Raw genomic sequence first — 16,873 nt, forward strand, 5'->3', positions numbered from 1 at the left:
AGTCCTTTATCTTTTCTTCCCTGAGCAAGAGAGAGAGTCAGTCTCTCTCTCTCTCCTCTCTTCCTGTCTCTCTGCCCCCTTCCTCATCCCCTTCTTCTTCCCCCTTCCTCCTCCTTCTCTTCTCCTCTCTCCTCTCTACTTTTCTCTTTTCCTCCCTCCCTCCCTCTCCCTCTCTCTTTCTCCCTTCATCCCTCCCTCCCTCTTTCCTTCCCTCTCCCTCCTTCCTCAACCCCCAGTGTTTTCTTTTCTTCTGGCTCTTTCTTTTCCTCGGTCTGTGAATATGCTAGAGGCCCCTTCCTCTTAAAAGCATCCCTTCCTCAGGAAGGCCATAGCCCATTCTCACACTTTCTGACTGAGCTCTTTCAAGAAGCAGCAGGAACAAACATGCATCTCCACATTATCACTGTAATTCATGTTCTATCCTCTGTAATGTGGGACATTGAAACAGTCACCTTCAATGATACCTCTTAGGAGCTAAATTCATAGGGCAATTTTGAATGCTTCTCTTACTTTTTATGGCATTTGATATTGTTGGGACTCTTTCCTAGAAAATCCTCCTCTGCCTTGATTTCCATGACTTCACTCACCTGATTCTCCTTCTCTATGTCTATACCTTCCTAGTTTCATCTATAGATTCCTCTTTCTCCATCTCTCCCTAAATGTTGGTATAACCTGGGGTTCCACCCTTATACTTCTTCTTGCCTAACATAGTCATGAAAATAGTTTCAACTGACAGGTGACCTCCACATTGATATACCAGTCCAGGCTACTCATGTGTTCGCCACATTCTGGAATATATGCCTGCTGGTAGTTCCATCTGAATTTCATGGGCACCTCAAGTTCAACATGGCTAAAAACACAATGAGCACCTTATTTACTATCAATAAAGAACATTTATTGAGCACTGTATCAGTCAGGGTTCACCAAAGAAACAAAACCAATATAAGCACACTAATATGTGTGTGCATGTATATATGAATACACACACACACACACACACACACAGATGTCTAGTTCATACAATTGTAAGGGCTAACAAATCTGAAATCTGCAGAACAGGCCAGCAGGCTGGAAATTTAAGCAAGAACTGATGTTGCATTCTTGGGCTCATCCCCCACTACAATAAGCACCCCTGAAGACAGGTCTGGCCCTCTCAACTCTATATCCCCTGCATCTTGCACAAGACTGACACACAGCAAAAGCTCAATTAAGTTTTGGATTCTGGTCAAATGTATATAAAATAAGATGCTATTATGTGACTGGATAACAGGATGTGGAAGGCACTGTAATCATGATGGGGAAGAAGTAGGGCTCTAACAAGGGCTATGCTACAAATTAACACAGAGCTGTCCTGGGGCATTCATTTGCCAGAACAGCACGACTATCACACCAATAACTGAGTGAGAACCATCACACAGACAGATGTACATTCATTCCAGTACTTTTCTTTTAATCTTTCAACAACCCTATAAAGTTTACATAGCAAAGAAAAGGCAAGCCACAATTTATGAATAAATTGAGGTTCAGAAAAATTAAGGGTCTTGTCCAGGCTACTACAGAAATATCTACAACGAAAGGTACATATATCATTCTTCAGTGATATGCAAGTAAGAGGGACCATAAAAACAACAGATGGTCACAATTCTATTATTCATAAAGAATACTTTTTCTTTTATTATAAATATTGGCTATATTAATTTTTGTATTAAAACATTGTGGTGTGTATTAAATTATTAAAATTATCATATATTAATTGTTATAATAAATTTCTTGTGTAGTAAATAACCAAAAGCATTGTCCACTGAAATAATGCCAGTATTATTAAATTTACATTTTAGAGATGACTAAATAGTCTTAGGAACTCAAAACATAGCTGGTTTTCTTATTTATTATTAATAAACATTATAATTAGTAAAATTTTAGTAATATTTACTCCATGTATGTATGTGGAGACATCATGGCATTAGCCACAGAGTAGTAAAAACTCTCTATTATCTGTTTCTACAAAGAAGGCAGGGTTGATTATCCTCACCTATATTTGCATACATAGTAACTTGACATTTTCAAAGCTCTTTTCTGTGTAGTCTCATTTAAGTATTATAAAAGTCTTATAAATCAGAGCAAATCCTTCTTATTTCAGGTGACAGAAAATAGAGACAAATACCTAAGTTCATCTAATTGATAAAAAGCAAAAGTAAGACTACACATCAGGTCTTTTCATCTCTAGGCCTATAGTCATTCTATAAAGTTATCATGGCTTTCTGGCCATGGGCCCATCACACTATAAGTGCCATGAGGCCAGAGAAGGGCCATGTCTGATTTGCTTTCTATTGGTGTCCAGCACAGTACCTGACACACAGTATGCACACAGAAGTATGTTTTTGATGAAATGCTGACTTCATTCTCTTAGTGTGGCTTTAGTCCCTTGTTTGGTAAAATGGGGCGTATGGCTTGCCAAATATCTGGACTAAAACTACCATACAATAATAATTTTTTAAAAAGCTATTAGCATTATCAAAAATAAGAAAAAAAAGTCATCTTTCCTAAATTGTATATCCCAGGAAGACCAGAATTCTGAACTGAAGCCCTGTTTCAGCACAAAAGGCAGCAAGTGGCATGGTTTTTTTGTTGTTGTTTTTTAGCTTCTTGGGAAAATTAACAGTTGAATTGAGTGAGAGGGTGAAAGAGTGAGAACAGAGTCTTAACATGGGGAAAGAAAAGGTAAGTGCAAGGTACCAGACATAACTAACCATTTGCAAGGCTGGCATGATGGTCCAACTACAGTTAACCTACCACAGTAAGAAAATGGTATGTCAAAGGAGTGAGGACTCACCCAAGGGAACATACATCAGTGAGAAAATTCATTCTGTGGCAGGAAGATGTAGCTCTTAGGCAGCCCAGGAACCAGGCACACAGAGGCTTGGAGCAGAAAGAGCTACTCTGAGCACAGCTTTACAGCCATTCTATAAGTTCCTTTGTGCTTAGCCATTGTAGAGCAAGGGAGATTGAGGAGCAGCTGGCACCCTTCTGTTTTCCATGGCCCCACAAGGCTGTCCTGCCCATATCACCAACCATCCTTGAATAAGATACTCAAAAATGAGCCAAGTACAGTAGTACAATTCCAGCACTCAGGAGGCAGAGGCAGACGTACTGATTTCAAGACCAACTTAAGTTACATAGTGCGACTGTTTCAAAAAAAAAAATTAGTTAGGCCTGTGGTACACACCTATAATCGTAGCTACTCAGGAGACAGAGACAGGAAAATCATGTGTTTGAGACCAGCCTGAGCAAAGTTAGCAAGACCCTCTCTCAAAAACAAAATATCTGGGAACATAGCTGAGAACACATTACCCAGCAACTGTGAGGCTGTGGGTTCAGGCCTCAGTACCACAAAAAAAAAAAAAAAAGAAAAAAATACTAAGAAATGAGATGGTGCACATTCAGAAGGCCTGCTATCCTAGCAGACTATTCCTTTTCTGTGAAAGCCTCAGTAACATCACTTAGCGCTCCATCTTCCCCCAATTCCTAAACCATATATCCAAACTATATACATTCCATTATCATTCTGGCTTTCACACCATTATATAAGCATGACTCACATTCGGATGTTTTAGGTGACAATGGACTGCATAAATATGACCATGGTCCCATATGATTGCAGTGGAATCACAAAATTCCTGCCACCTAGTACTTTTAGTATATTTAAGATATACAAACACCATTATGTTACAGTTACCTACAGTATTCAGTACAGTAGTATGCTATATAGGTTTGTAGGGTAAAAGCAATATTATATCATATAACCAAGGTATGTAATAGTCTATGCCACCTAAGTTTGTGTAAGTATATTCTGATGTTCACACAATGACAAAATCACCTAAGGACATATTTCTAAGGATGTATACCTATTGTTAAGCAATGAATGACTGTATTTCTAATTCTTTCAGATATCCACTATGATCCCAAGATCATTTTCAGCTATGTGTCCATAAAAGTACTTCTCCACTATAGTAGAATACTTACGTTAATTACAGAAACAAGGACATTATCCAAAATAATTAAGGAATGAGGCATTCTGGTGAATTAGTCATTTTGGGTAACTGAAGGCTAACTATTAAACATCAAAATGTTCTTGTAGTCTTGCTAAAATAAGTGATGCCTTAGTAAGCAAACAAAAAACAAAAAAAAATCAGCTATAATTTAATGGTTCAAAATTTTACTCAATCTTCTAATTCAGTGGTAGAGTACTTGCCTAACATTCACCAGGACCTGAGCTCAATCTCTAGCACTACAAAAAAAAAAAAATCCAGTCTGAATGCAAACACCTCCTTAAAACATCCTCAAATTTAATCTCACCACTTCTAAAAATAACTTCTCTTTTGTTGATTATACCTCCTTTGCAGCACATAGCATGGTCTGCTTGAGGTTGGAGATTTAAATGTACTTTGTTCAACTTTTGAATAAGTTCTTTGAGGCTAGGGAACTTCTTTTTTTAACCCCAAGATGCCTAGTTCACAGCAAGCATACAAATACTTCACAAACTGAATACTCTCAGTGATTTGAACATTATAAAGAACACAACAATACACCAGAATTTCCAGAGGTTCCAGCTCTACAGGAAGGAAAAGCATGATACTAAAAAAGATGTTACTATCACTAAAACACCCACTACCTATGTTCAGTATTTCTCTACTTCAGAAGAAAATGTTTTTGTAAAAGGAAAAAAATAATGTGAATTCCTATTTTTCTTATAAAAGGGAATCAGTTTTCAAAAGCTTCAACTTAAAAACTGAAAGTTCTGGTTGAGTTGGCAGTGCTAAAAATCTCCATTGTCACATTTTCCAGGCCTCACAATGTGCGTTGCAACTAGCTCCCTGGAGTTCACAGAGGAGGAGAGAAGAGACAGCAAATATAAGAATGTGGTAAGTGACTGGAATGTTTCAGAGGTGCTACCTAGTTTGAAAGCCAGGCTTCTCAGTCTAAGAGGAAATAAGACATGGAATACATGATAGAGAAAAATAAAAGTTTTAGGTTTAAGGTTCAAAGCATCTACTGCTATCAGTGTGATTACAATCTTTTCCAGAAATTTTAGTGTTTGGTTGTGATAAACCTGGTGGTAGTTATAGCTTTAAGTATTCTAAATAATGCAACTCAAACTCAAAACCTCCTTACTAGTAAAAGTGGATTCTCAATAGTCAGCTAAGAGTGGTTAACTTCAAGTTCCATCCTCAGCAGTTACTCTTTCATAGAATTCTTCTTGTCATGGAAAGGGAAGAATTTTCTTAGTAAAGAGAGAGAAAATGGGACAGTAGGGCTTCTAGAATCATATTAAGTTTACAGTCACATATATATTCCTTGGGGATAAAAACTGTTCTTAATTTTGCTTGTATTGAGTAAATCTTTCTTTTAATCTGGTATTTCAGACATAGAGTTGTGTTGTATAAGTTAATTATATGGATCACTAAAGCACTAAAACTTGATAGTTTATGATGGAAAGCTTTCTGAATTGCATGATTTCCTTCCCAGTCTTTATGGTAAACCAAATCATAATTTGACCTATTCCTGTTGAACAGGATAACAATTATAATAATTAATATGCTCAGAGAGTACAAAGGCAAACAGAAACTGTTTCCTCTATGGTGAACATTCCCCAAACTGGCAATACTTTGAATTATTTTGTGGAGTATTTCTGTTTCTGTCATTACCAATTGTTCCTTCTTGCTGTTTTCAGGTTGGTTGCCTCTAATGCAGCATTCTCTCATTTGTTGCCTCTGTTATCAGATGAACCTGAAAAGCCAAGCTACTAAGAGTCATGAGTAAAGGCTCACTCCCTGGCCCCAGTCTCACCTCCTTTGAATCTAGGCAGTCAGCTTCCAGATCCCGTGTTCTCAATCACTGTAGCCATACTCCCCAAACTTGCCTAATTATAAAGAATTATAATGTGTGTATATGTAGGAGGGGTGTTAAACATATATTCATAGTTTCTTCTCTTGGAGATTCTAGTTCTGGGATAGAGCCTAGAATCTATATTTTTAAGAAATACTCTCAGATGATTTTCATGGACAGTTTAGAAACAGTAATACATGCCACCAGTGCTACCCAATTGAATTGGGATTCCTTCAAGAAGCATAAAGAACATGGACCAAGGTTGATTTTTTTTTCCAGAGGCCTTGCAACCAATAAATGTTCCAGGTCATGCTTTTCTACCTCTTTCAGACAAAATACCTTGATCCTTTGAGGCTCCTACAGACTGACTGTAACTTCTCTGACATCTTCCCATAACCTCTCACCCTACCTTACTCACTGAAGACTTGGCCCACCTTCTTTTTCTCTATCCCAAATATCCTGCCATCCTTCTGATAGCTTCTCTAGCCATATAAATGACCCAAACAACTCTCCAGCCACTCAGTTATTTGACCTCCTTAACTTCAGCCATCTTCACTGAGTTCACCTCACAGTGGTTCATGTTTGTGGCAAAACACAGTAGTCTGTTATGTCCAGTAATTAATTGCTCCAACTCTGAAATCTTCCATTCACATGTCCCTCTAACCACATCCTCCTATTACTCCATCACTCCAATACACTAATTCCTTGACTTCATCAACATCTCTGGTCTTTTTTCCCTTGCCATCCAACCTATCGTGTTCAACACTCTAGCTAATACCCTTACTTTGCATGCTCCACTATCCTGCCACTCACCCCTAGCAAACCCCATCTGTGGCTCAATGCCTTCTCTGCTCTTAAAACGAGACAGTTGAATGCTATTGGCATTCCAATCAATCCATGGTCTCCTATCTCAATGGAGCCCTTCATGTTGCCTGCACATGATGAACGTTGTTCTGAGATCATTCTGCCTTTTCCTAACCTCAACTGTTGTCAAAACTTGCCATTTTTCCTCTGATCTCTTACCACTTATTCTTAGCAGAGAACCTCACCCTCTATTTCACAGAGATGATGGAACTCATCAGACTGGCACTCATTAATATGTCATCCCACTAGAAAATTGACTCTGCCCAGCTATTCCACCATGAGGGCTGCCAAGTTCATGGGACCTGAACTGGGCCCACTATTCACACGGTTATTTGAAGTGCGCTCCCTAGTGGTAAGCAATCTTGAAGTAAACAGTATGATGGAAAAAGGAAAACAAAATGCTGTCTCTGGCTTCTTGAAAGATCTCACTAGGGCTGGAAAGTGGCATGTGCAAGGCCCTGGGTTCAATCCCCAGTACCATCACATGCACCTCGCCCCCAAGAAAAGTCTCTTGACCCTGAGAATCCTAAAGGTGAAGAAGAGTTTTGAAAGAAGAAACCTATCTTATCTAATAACTATATAACAAGCTTAAATCCAAACATCAAGTTGCTATAGTCAATAGAATAATTATAAATCCCAAGCCAAATAGTCAATTCCCTGACAGTTTTTATAAATTCAAAATGAGGGTCAGTGAAAGAATACTAAGTTAGTTACGGTCTGCTGTTCACTCTCAATCGAACCCTAACTCGTTGATGAGACTGTAAGTCTTTCCTTCCTTATACCTAACACTGATTTGTGTGCATGTATGCGTAAATCTGCCTTTCACAATGATCCTGTGAGATAAAAACTATCTTCTTCCATTTCTGTGAAAAAAACAGACGTAATTTTCCCAAGAACTACAGCTAGGAAGTGGCAAAGGTAAAGTTAAAACGCAGAGCCTAAAAGCAAACTAATCTATTTGCTTTGGCATAGTGCTATTAAGAGAAACTTCCCAGAAGTACATAACATCCTAACCCAAGCATTCTTAGTTTTTATGCTCCCACATATGCTTAGAACCACAAACATGAACACTCATGGAATATTAATGTCACAGCATATCTCATAATCAGTCACTCCTACATTCACATCAGAAGCAGCAGTGATTAAGGTGGAAGGTCCAGAAGCCAGATCCCGTGGATAAAAATCCTAAATCCACTATTTCTTGGCTGTGTAACTTTAAAAATTTCTTAATTTCTCTAAACTCCACTTTTTCAACTAAGAATAGAAATGGCAATGCAATTATCATTGCCACCTTACTGGATTCTCCCAAAGATTTAGCACTTAGCAGTGGACCTGCTACATAACAAGTCTCAAAAAAAAAGTTAGTTGTTATAATTATTACTCAAAATGTTTGAGTCCCTATACCTACTGGATCTTAGACAGAAAAATGGATGATATGATCAAAGGAAGGCTGTTCCTTACCTCATAGATCTTGCAATCAACTGGGAAATTTGACAATAAAGAGGGAAACAAATATATAAATGAGTTAGTTGGAGATTAGGTGAAGTGCCAAGAAGAGAATGCACATGTACTGAGACAGGGGACGGTGGGAAGAGAGCTACTGAGCTATATAGGAGTTATCAGTGACCACCACTTTGAGTCACATTTTGGCTGAGACTGGATGTCTGAGAAGAGCGCAAGGAAGAGGGAAGGACCTCTGCAAAACAGGAGAACTTGGCATATTTGAGGGACTGATGGTGTTCAAGCTAACAAATATGGGTGAGCAATGAACAGAAGTTGGAGACAGAGCCAGGGGCTGGCACCTCACCATGTGTGGATGTAATCCTAAGTGCAGATGGAAGCCACTAAGCAAGGAGGTGGCATGCTCTTACTTTTAGTAGGCTTACTCTGGCTGCTATGGAAGAATGTGCTAGAAGAAGGAAGAGTGAAGCCAGGAGATCATCTAGGAGGCAGCGGTGTTCATCCAGCTGAAAGAAGACCATGGCTGCTGAATTAGGAAGGAGTGAGAAGGATGGAGTTGAAATATTCTAGCAGGTAAGTTGACAAGTCACACTGATGGACTGGACATGGGATGAGGAAAAAGGAAGAATGAAGGACAACTTCAGGTCTGTGGCCTGAAGAATAAGTGGACAGTAATGACACTGAGACAGGGAAGGCTGAGGAGTACACAGGAGGGATGGGTCAGAAATGAGGAATACAAACTGGGAAGTTTGAGAGGGAGATTAAAACAACAGTTTTGGACATGTGACATTTGAGATAACTAAGAGGCAGGAAGCAAAGACAACAGGAAGGCCTAGTAGGTGAAAATGCAAGCCTGGAACCAGAGAAAGGGTGGGAGGCATAAAGGAAGGAGGAGGGGTAATAAAGTTGTAGGACTGAATGAGATAATTCAGGGAGAGAATGTAATGAGAGAAGGGAAGTAGCTGAGTGAGAAAAGAAATAAGGCAAGTGTGTGTTACATGCCTGTAATCCCAGCACTTGAAAGGCTGAGGCAGGAGGATCTTAAATTTGAGGCCAGCCTGACCTACATAGTGAATTCAAGACCAGTCTGAGCTACATATCAAGACCCTGTCTCAAAAAGGAGGAAGAGGAATTGGGCATGGTGGCTCATGCCTGCAATCTTAGCTACTTAGGAGGCAGAAATCAGGAGGATCAAAGTCTGAGACCAGACTGGACAGAAAGTTCACAAGATTCCATCTCAACCAATAGAAGCTGGGTGTGGTGACACAAAACTGTTATTCCAGCTATGAAGGAAGCATAAATAGTAGTATTGCAATCCAGATAAGACCCTATTCTGAAAAATGTCTAAATTAAAAAGGGCTGGGAACATGCCTCAAGTGGTACAGTGCCTGCCTAGCAAGCACAAGGCCCTGAGTTCAAATCCCAGTACCACAAAAAAGAGGAAGAAGAGGAGGAGAAACCAGGTTGGTAATCTAAAATTGAACATGGTTAGGCAACCCCACAAAAACACAGAATTGCTCCAAATACTTACTCAACAAATACCTATGGAACAAATAAAAATAAATTTTAACATAGTCCCTTTAAAATAATAAAATTTTCACTTAGGACTCCCAAGTTTTTATATATTGGAACATTTTTTAAAAAGTATTAGAAGATCTCTAGACTGTTCTAAGGATCCATTTCCTTCAGAGCAAAAAGTAAGTCTTTTCTTTTTCAAAAAATCACTAAAATTAAAAAGTAGCCCACTGGAAGTTCAAGTCTTTAAGAAGCTTACAGTCACATTGTATCTTCTCTGCAAACATTATGCCCAAGATACAATTTTCCTATCCTAGGATTAAACAGATATTGTTTAATCCTGAAAGATGAAACTGGTACTTTCAAGCAATTCAAAAGTCACATGAGAAATGTAAAATGCTCAAAAGGTCAAGGATTAATTTTGAAATGTTAAAAAAAAAAAAGCAAGTGTACCTGTTTAGATCATTCAAAAATGATAAGCTAGGAGATGAAAAGAATAGAATTGCCAAGAAAAATAAGTAAATACAACAGCTATTCCTCAAATGAAAACACATTAAAGCTGTAATTATACCTTTGTGTGTATCTGCTGACACAAAAAGTCCACTATGCTCTTGAGGCCTCTGTTATCACTAAGAACTACCAAATTGGAATCATGGCTGTAAACATACTGGGACAATTTATACTTTTCAAAGATTCCCAATGTAAAACAGGGATAACGCATAAGAAGGAAAGCCAGTAACATTTTGCCAAAAATGTTTCTTCCCTCGATTGTTGAGGTTAAATCAGGACTTTTTTTTTCCCCTCTGGGGTTTGAACTGAGGGACTCACACTTGCTAGGCAAGTGCTCTTACCACTTAAGCGACTCCACCAGTCCTTTTCTGTATTGGGTATTTTTGAGGTAGGGTCTTATAAACCATTTGCCTGGGGCTGGCTTCAAAACATGATCCTCCTGAGTAGCTAGGATTACAGGTGTGAGCCACCAGCACCCGGCTTGCAATTCTTCTTAAGATCATAAGTTTCACCTTATAAAATTCTTCTTCTCAGATATGGAAAGGAGAGGAATGTCATGATATTTAAGAGAGTGTTATTCTACCTCATGATATAGCCATCTAGCAGACTACCAGAAGGGTCATATGAATGGATTGATAATGAATGTTTATCCATTTATTTACTCAGAAAATATTAAGTACCCACAGTGGGTCAGGCACAGTTAAGTCTCACCCTTCTGGGCTAATGAGGGAGACAGACAATAAACCAACAAATAAATAGTTCTACTAAGTGATGATAATTAAAACTGTGCATGAAGGACCAGGGGATGAGGTATATTTTATAGAATAGTCAGAGAAAACATGAAGACCTGAAGAAGTAAGGGAACCAATCATGATAACATCTAGAGGCAAGAGTTGTAGGCAGAGGGAACAGTAAACGCAAAGGCACTGAGACTGGAGTATGGTTGAAGTTTTTAAGGAACAGCAAAGAAATTGTTTTGGCAAGGATGGAAGTTAAGACAGGGAGGTAGGTAGTCTGGTAGGCCACAGCAAGACTTGAGATTTTACTTTAAGAGAGAACTGACACAATACGGCTTACTTTTTAAATGGATCACAAAGAGAACGCAAGTCCCTACTCATAAAACTAAGACATATCCTTCATAATCTATTTATAAGCAAAAGACAAAAGCACACAATAAAAGTTGTATAGTCTGGTGGCATTTTTACAAGGGAAAAACATGCACATAGGAACAAAAGACTGAAAAGATAAATGCCAAACTGTGGTTTACTATGATTTGTGAGATTATGGATTTTTTTCCTTATGTTTTTGTTTTTCAAGTATTCTGCCTTAAACATGAATTAATTTGTAAGTTTCAATGTTATCTTTAAAAAAACAAAACAAAACTCCATCGTAAGACTACCCAGAAATCTTAGTTCAATGTGGGAAAAAAAGAAAAGAAAAGAAACTACAGGAACATTTTTTTCAAAAATTACCACACTTTCCATGCAATGTTTGCCTGTTGTGAACCACTGCACAAATCAAGCATGGCTCAATGTATCAAGGTCACAAAACCAACTTGGTTAATATGTTTATCATTACATAGTCCTTCCATCCGTCCTCTAAAGCAACTTTGATACTATCTTTCCAAGGCAGCAATAGAAGGGCCCTTTTCATTCATTTCCTAAGTCTCTTTGATACTGTTTTGCACTTCTGGATTTTTCCACTGTATGTCTCTTAGAAACAAATTAAGCCCGAATAAGTTGTTCCAGCTAATGAAGTGAGCTTTTGGCTCTTTCTCCATGGTTGAGAATTATCCAGCAAACTACCAATTGTTTCTCTTAATTTTGAAATATTGCTATGCTAAGTTACCACAAATAAAGATCAAGATAACAACATACAAGAACAAGTATATAAATGGAAACTGCCCTATCCTTTTTAAAATTGAAAATGTGCGGACGCTTGATGAATAAACATTTAGGGTGTCTAGATAAGTACATAGCAAGGGTTAACATGACATACATGAAAACAGAAAGGAACATGCCTTCCCTCCTCCTCTCCCGTAACACCTCTCCCCACCCCAGTCACACAAGTTTCTTGCAGGGCACACTGCTCAGAAATGCAAAACATGCAACTCAAAATGACTCAAGCTCTCAAGTCCTTTCCACCGAAGGTCTATATCCAACCCACTCCTCAATCACTTCCAACAGTCTTCTCTGAATGACAATCCCAAACTGGGAAGATTTAACAAGCCCCAAACTCTGCTCACACGCCATTCAGGGCATCCGGGAACACGAGGTCCACGAGTACTGTTTTCTGGTGGGCAAGCAAGGGTCCCAGGATTCATGATTCGACTGTACCGGGAGTGGTTCGAGCACCGGCTCAGCTGCCTCCGCTGGTAGAGCTGACGCTCTTTACACCAGAGGCATGGGCTGCCCCAATGCCAACAGCCTGCAGAGGAAGCGAGCGGCTCCCCGACACGCACTCCCACGGCCGGGCGCCCCTCCGCGAACACCCCACTGGCCCTCGCCACCCACTTCTGTTCTGTTCACAACTGTGGCCCCACAGGCCACACTGATCCCGGGACCCCAGGGCATGGAGCCTGGACTCCCGGCGATGACAGATGAAGGGCGGGGCCTCGGGGGGAAGGGGCGGGGCCTCGCAGCATGGGGGTGCTGGCGACTGACAGAAAGACCAGGGGCAGCGGGCGGAGGGGCTGACGGAGCCTGCGGGCCGCGCGGGGGCCCGGCCTGGCGGGAAGGAGTTCGCGCAGACACAGGGGCTGACAGGCAGAGAGACATACAAACACCGGGGACTGACAGCCGCAGGAGCACACAGGGTCAGCGGGCTGCAGCGGGCTCTCACCTGGCAGCGGCAGTGGCGGCGGCACCCGCGGCCGGGCCGCTTTCCCCACGCTGCGGGCCTCCCTCCCTCCCGGCGGGCGGGCAGGCGGCCGGCGCAGGCCCCGCAGAGGCGGCGGCAACGCCAGAGCCGCCGACTGCTGAGCGGTAGGGACGCAGCTGCACCAACCGACTCCGGGCCGCTCGGCTCGGCTCAGCTCGGCTCAGCTCGGCCGCTTTCGGCAGTGTTCGGATCCGCTCGGCCCTGCTAAGGGCGTGGCCCAGAGCCCCCCGCCCAGGTCGCCTCAGGCGCCGAGGGGCGGAGCTTTTGAGCGGGCGCGAGCCCCCTGACGTCGCGGGGAGCGGGCTTTGCTCCCAGCGCATGCGCGGGATCCTGTCCGGCTCTTCACGCTGAGGCCCAAGGGGACCCGGGAGGAGGGGGCCCTGCTGAGCGGATGCTGTGGCCCCAGAGGTTCCCGGCTTTTGTACTCCATATCCTGGTCTTTCTAGAGGACTACTTAAGGAAGGCCACACCAGGCTGTGGTTTCAAAATCATATAGACAGGACAGGGGCGCTGGACCCTGTCTGCCTCTGCTCTCCCCCTGCAATGTTTCCAAACAAGCACTGCCTGGGAGTTGGTCTTTCTTTTACACCTCCATGGCTTCACTGAAGTTTTTAGTATCTTCTTGTTTATTTAAAGTAATAATAACCAAAACAAACTTCTGATCACCACTTCTCTTAACATTATTTAAAATCTTCAGATACTTCAGCTTTCAATCACATGGCTCCAGCAATGTGATCTTTCTTCACAGTTACTGTGCAATCTACCTGGAATGAGGGTAGGCCCTTTTCTGAATTTTTGTCACATGTTCCAGGCACTGTTTTTGTCGTGCAACCCGTGTCTGTAACAAATATTCTCAGAATCCTGTGATTAATAAACAAAGGTCTGTGGCTCCCAATTCCAGGTCTGCAATAATCTGACAGATTATTAATTAGAGAGTGACTTTGGACATGTTAACCTCTCATCCATAAAAGGGCAATAAATATTGGCAACTAAGCAATAGGATGAGTGAAAGAATTAAATGACAGCCTAGATAAAGCTTTCTGCAGAGTGCCGTGGTATGCAATAAATAGCCAGGCATGGTGGCACAGCCGGTAATTCTAGCACTTGGGGAATAGTGTGGCAAGTTTGAGGCTAGCCTGAGATACCTAGCAAGACCTTGTCTCAAAAAAAAAACTCATAAAAAGCCTGACTTTAACTTGAGATTGCATTAGAACCTTCAGACATTGGAAACAAATGAACCAATACCTAAGTGTGAGCAATGTGTCAAACTTAACGTTTCCAGAGGCAAACACCCAACCTTGTCCCTCAACTTGCTCCCTGCACAATCTTCCTATCTCAAAGTACTCTAGCATTTTAGTGACTCAGGCCAAACCACTGTGGTCATCTTTGACTCCTTTCTTCCTACCATATCCTACACACAATTCATTAACAAAGCCTGTCATCTCTACCTTTCTTTCCTCCTTCCCAGGAATATTGCAATAGCCTGCTTCTACCCGTTCTCCCTGATTCCACCCTGCTTTCAACACAGCAGCTAGAAAGATCCTATTAAAACCTAAGTCAGAATATGTTTCTCTCCTCCTCTAAAGCATCCAGTGGATTCCATCTCACGCAGAATAAAACCCAATCGCCTCCAAGATCCTACATGATCTGCCTTCTCTCCTCTTTCCTTCTCCTCCTCTCTAACTGCATCTCCTTCGCTTCTTCTCCCTCATTCCTCAGCCAGTCACGCTAGCCTCCTTCCTGCTCCTGGAAGAGGGAGGCCTACTCCTTCCTTGGGATCTTTGTGCTTCCTATTTCTTCTCTCAGACATGAGAAAGATGTATGTCCTAGTTCCAAATTTATACTCAAAAGTTACCCCTCCAAAAGACTTTTCTACACACTCTACTAAAACATCAAGTCTGAACCTCTACTACTCTGTATCCCCTCATTGTGCTTTACTCTCCCTCCTAACCCTATTGACCTAATATTGTCTCTAATTTCCTGAGGGTAGGAATTTTGTTTTGCTCATCTTCAACATCTGGGACATAGGCTGACATGTCCAGGTACTCAATAAATACACCTTGAATGATTGAAAATACATATAGGATATGTTGCTCCAATTTACCTTCACTCATTTAACAAACTTTTCCAAGAACCTATTCTGCTCCAAGGAGGATGATACCAAGATAAGCAAGGTGCTCTCCTAACCCCAAGGAACTCTGTATTCCAGAGGAGATACATATATATGTAAAGAAATACTTCTGGAAGAAAATATGTAACACTAGATAGAGGTGCCAACTGCTTTGGGAGGCATACTGTGGGGCATAATTAACAATGTTAGGAGAGTGTGGAAAGGTTTCCCGCAGGAGGTGATTCTGGGGCTGGATCTGAAGAGCTGATGAGAAAGGGGAAAGCAGAGGAAACAGTAAACATTTAATACCAGTGCTGGGAGGTGTGCACCAATAATGTTTGCCCAAGGAGGCAAATTAGTTTCCTCTAAAAAATAAGTTAATCAGATTTTCGGTGGTCCCTATAATTACATCACTTATATACACACACACATTCTGATGAGCCTTCTGAAGCAGGAAAGAAATTGCCAGACATACAGTTGATGTGATATAAGTACTGTTAGGAAACTGCCACTCACAAAGAAAGCTCACAAGAAAAGTCTTACGTCTATAGAGCAAAGTTTGATGGCAGGCCCAAACTGCCAGGTTGGCCGGGGAAAAGATGGCGCAGCCCTGAGTCTGGATGGGCAGTGGCTTTTATAGAAGGGGGAGGTTAAGGAAGTTAGCGCATGTGCAGTAGTCTCTGGTAGGGGTGGGGCTGTCTTAGAGCATGGGAATTTGTTTAAGGCCTGGGCTACCATTTTGGCTGATTCAAAAAAATGGCGACACTATTGTTCTATCATTCCCCAAGTTTTTCTTTAATAATGATGAGGGTAGGGGCGGAGGATCAGGAATTGGGGCAAAGCATCAGTCTCTTTAGCTGCTTCCTGCTGGCAGGGGGCATTGTATGGGGCAGGATCCTCAGGCTCCTGTGTCCTGGTAGGGGCCCTCATAGCAGTCCTCTGGATGGTTTTGGAGAGGTTGGTATCCCTGGAGGTACAAGTGGTTAAACTTTTGATTAGCAATAGCAGACATGTAGTGTGATACAAGGGAGGAAGCTTAAGAATAGGAGAGCAAGAAACATAGGCATTAGGATGGGCATTGGCCAGGAGAACCACTGTGAAATGTTCGCTAGACAATTTCAAGAGTCCTCCAATTCTCTTCTCCACTTTTCTAATTGTTTCTTGAGAGATGCCACCATTGGGGGAACCCAGGGTAGAAGATCCTTTTTGGAGAACAAGATGCCCTGGTTTAACAGAAAATGTTATAGGGTGGGGCAGGATCTGGTCTGCATGCTCTCTGAGAAGTTCCCTGAGAAGGCAGGTAGTCAGCCAGAGGAGCAGAGTCTGTTGGAGGCAAGTTTTCTAAGAGAAATGGGTGGCCATACATTATTTAAAACCCAAATAGGAATATTAGGAGGAGCATAAAAAGGTGTCTGGTCAGGGACTGCATACCTAGGGATCTAAATTCTGCAAAATCCTATAACTCCCAGGAAAACCGTAAGCTGTCTTATGTTAGAGGGTTGGGAAACAGAAGACTGGGTTGATGCATTTATGACTCAGGGAGTGAGTCTGTCCCTTTAAGGCCACACCTAGGTAGGTGACCTGTGGGAGGCAGGGGCTGTCAGGATTTAAATGTAACACTCTTGGATAAAAGAGAGCTTTAGCTCA

General features: G+C 41.5%; 1 protein-coding gene across 10 annotated transcripts in view; it reads right to left on the reverse strand.

Moving 5' to 3' along the window:
- Zhx3 (zinc fingers and homeoboxes 3) overlaps positions 1–16,873 on the reverse strand; it is a 120,768-nt gene that overhangs the window by 88,989 nt on the left and 14,906 nt on the right. For 3 of the 10 annotated variants that reach the window (XM_074074771.1, XM_074074765.1, XM_074074769.1), the window contains exon 1: positions 13,078–13,272. The exons of 1 other annotated variant lie outside the window; for it this stretch is intronic. The gene's annotated coding sequence lies outside the window, so the exon portion shown is untranslated. Of the gene's footprint in view, positions 1–12,481; positions 12,822–13,077; positions 13,273–16,873 lie in introns of those variants that run through there. 6 more of the 10 variants (XM_074074770.1, XM_074074764.1, XM_074074767.1 and 3 more) reach the window with 3 other exon arrangements.

Source organism: Castor canadensis, chromosome 5, assembly GCF_047511655.1.
Source record: "Castor canadensis chromosome 5, mCasCan1.hap1v2, whole genome shotgun sequence".
Taxonomy (NCBI): Eukaryota; Metazoa; Chordata; class Mammalia; order Rodentia; family Castoridae; genus Castor; species Castor canadensis.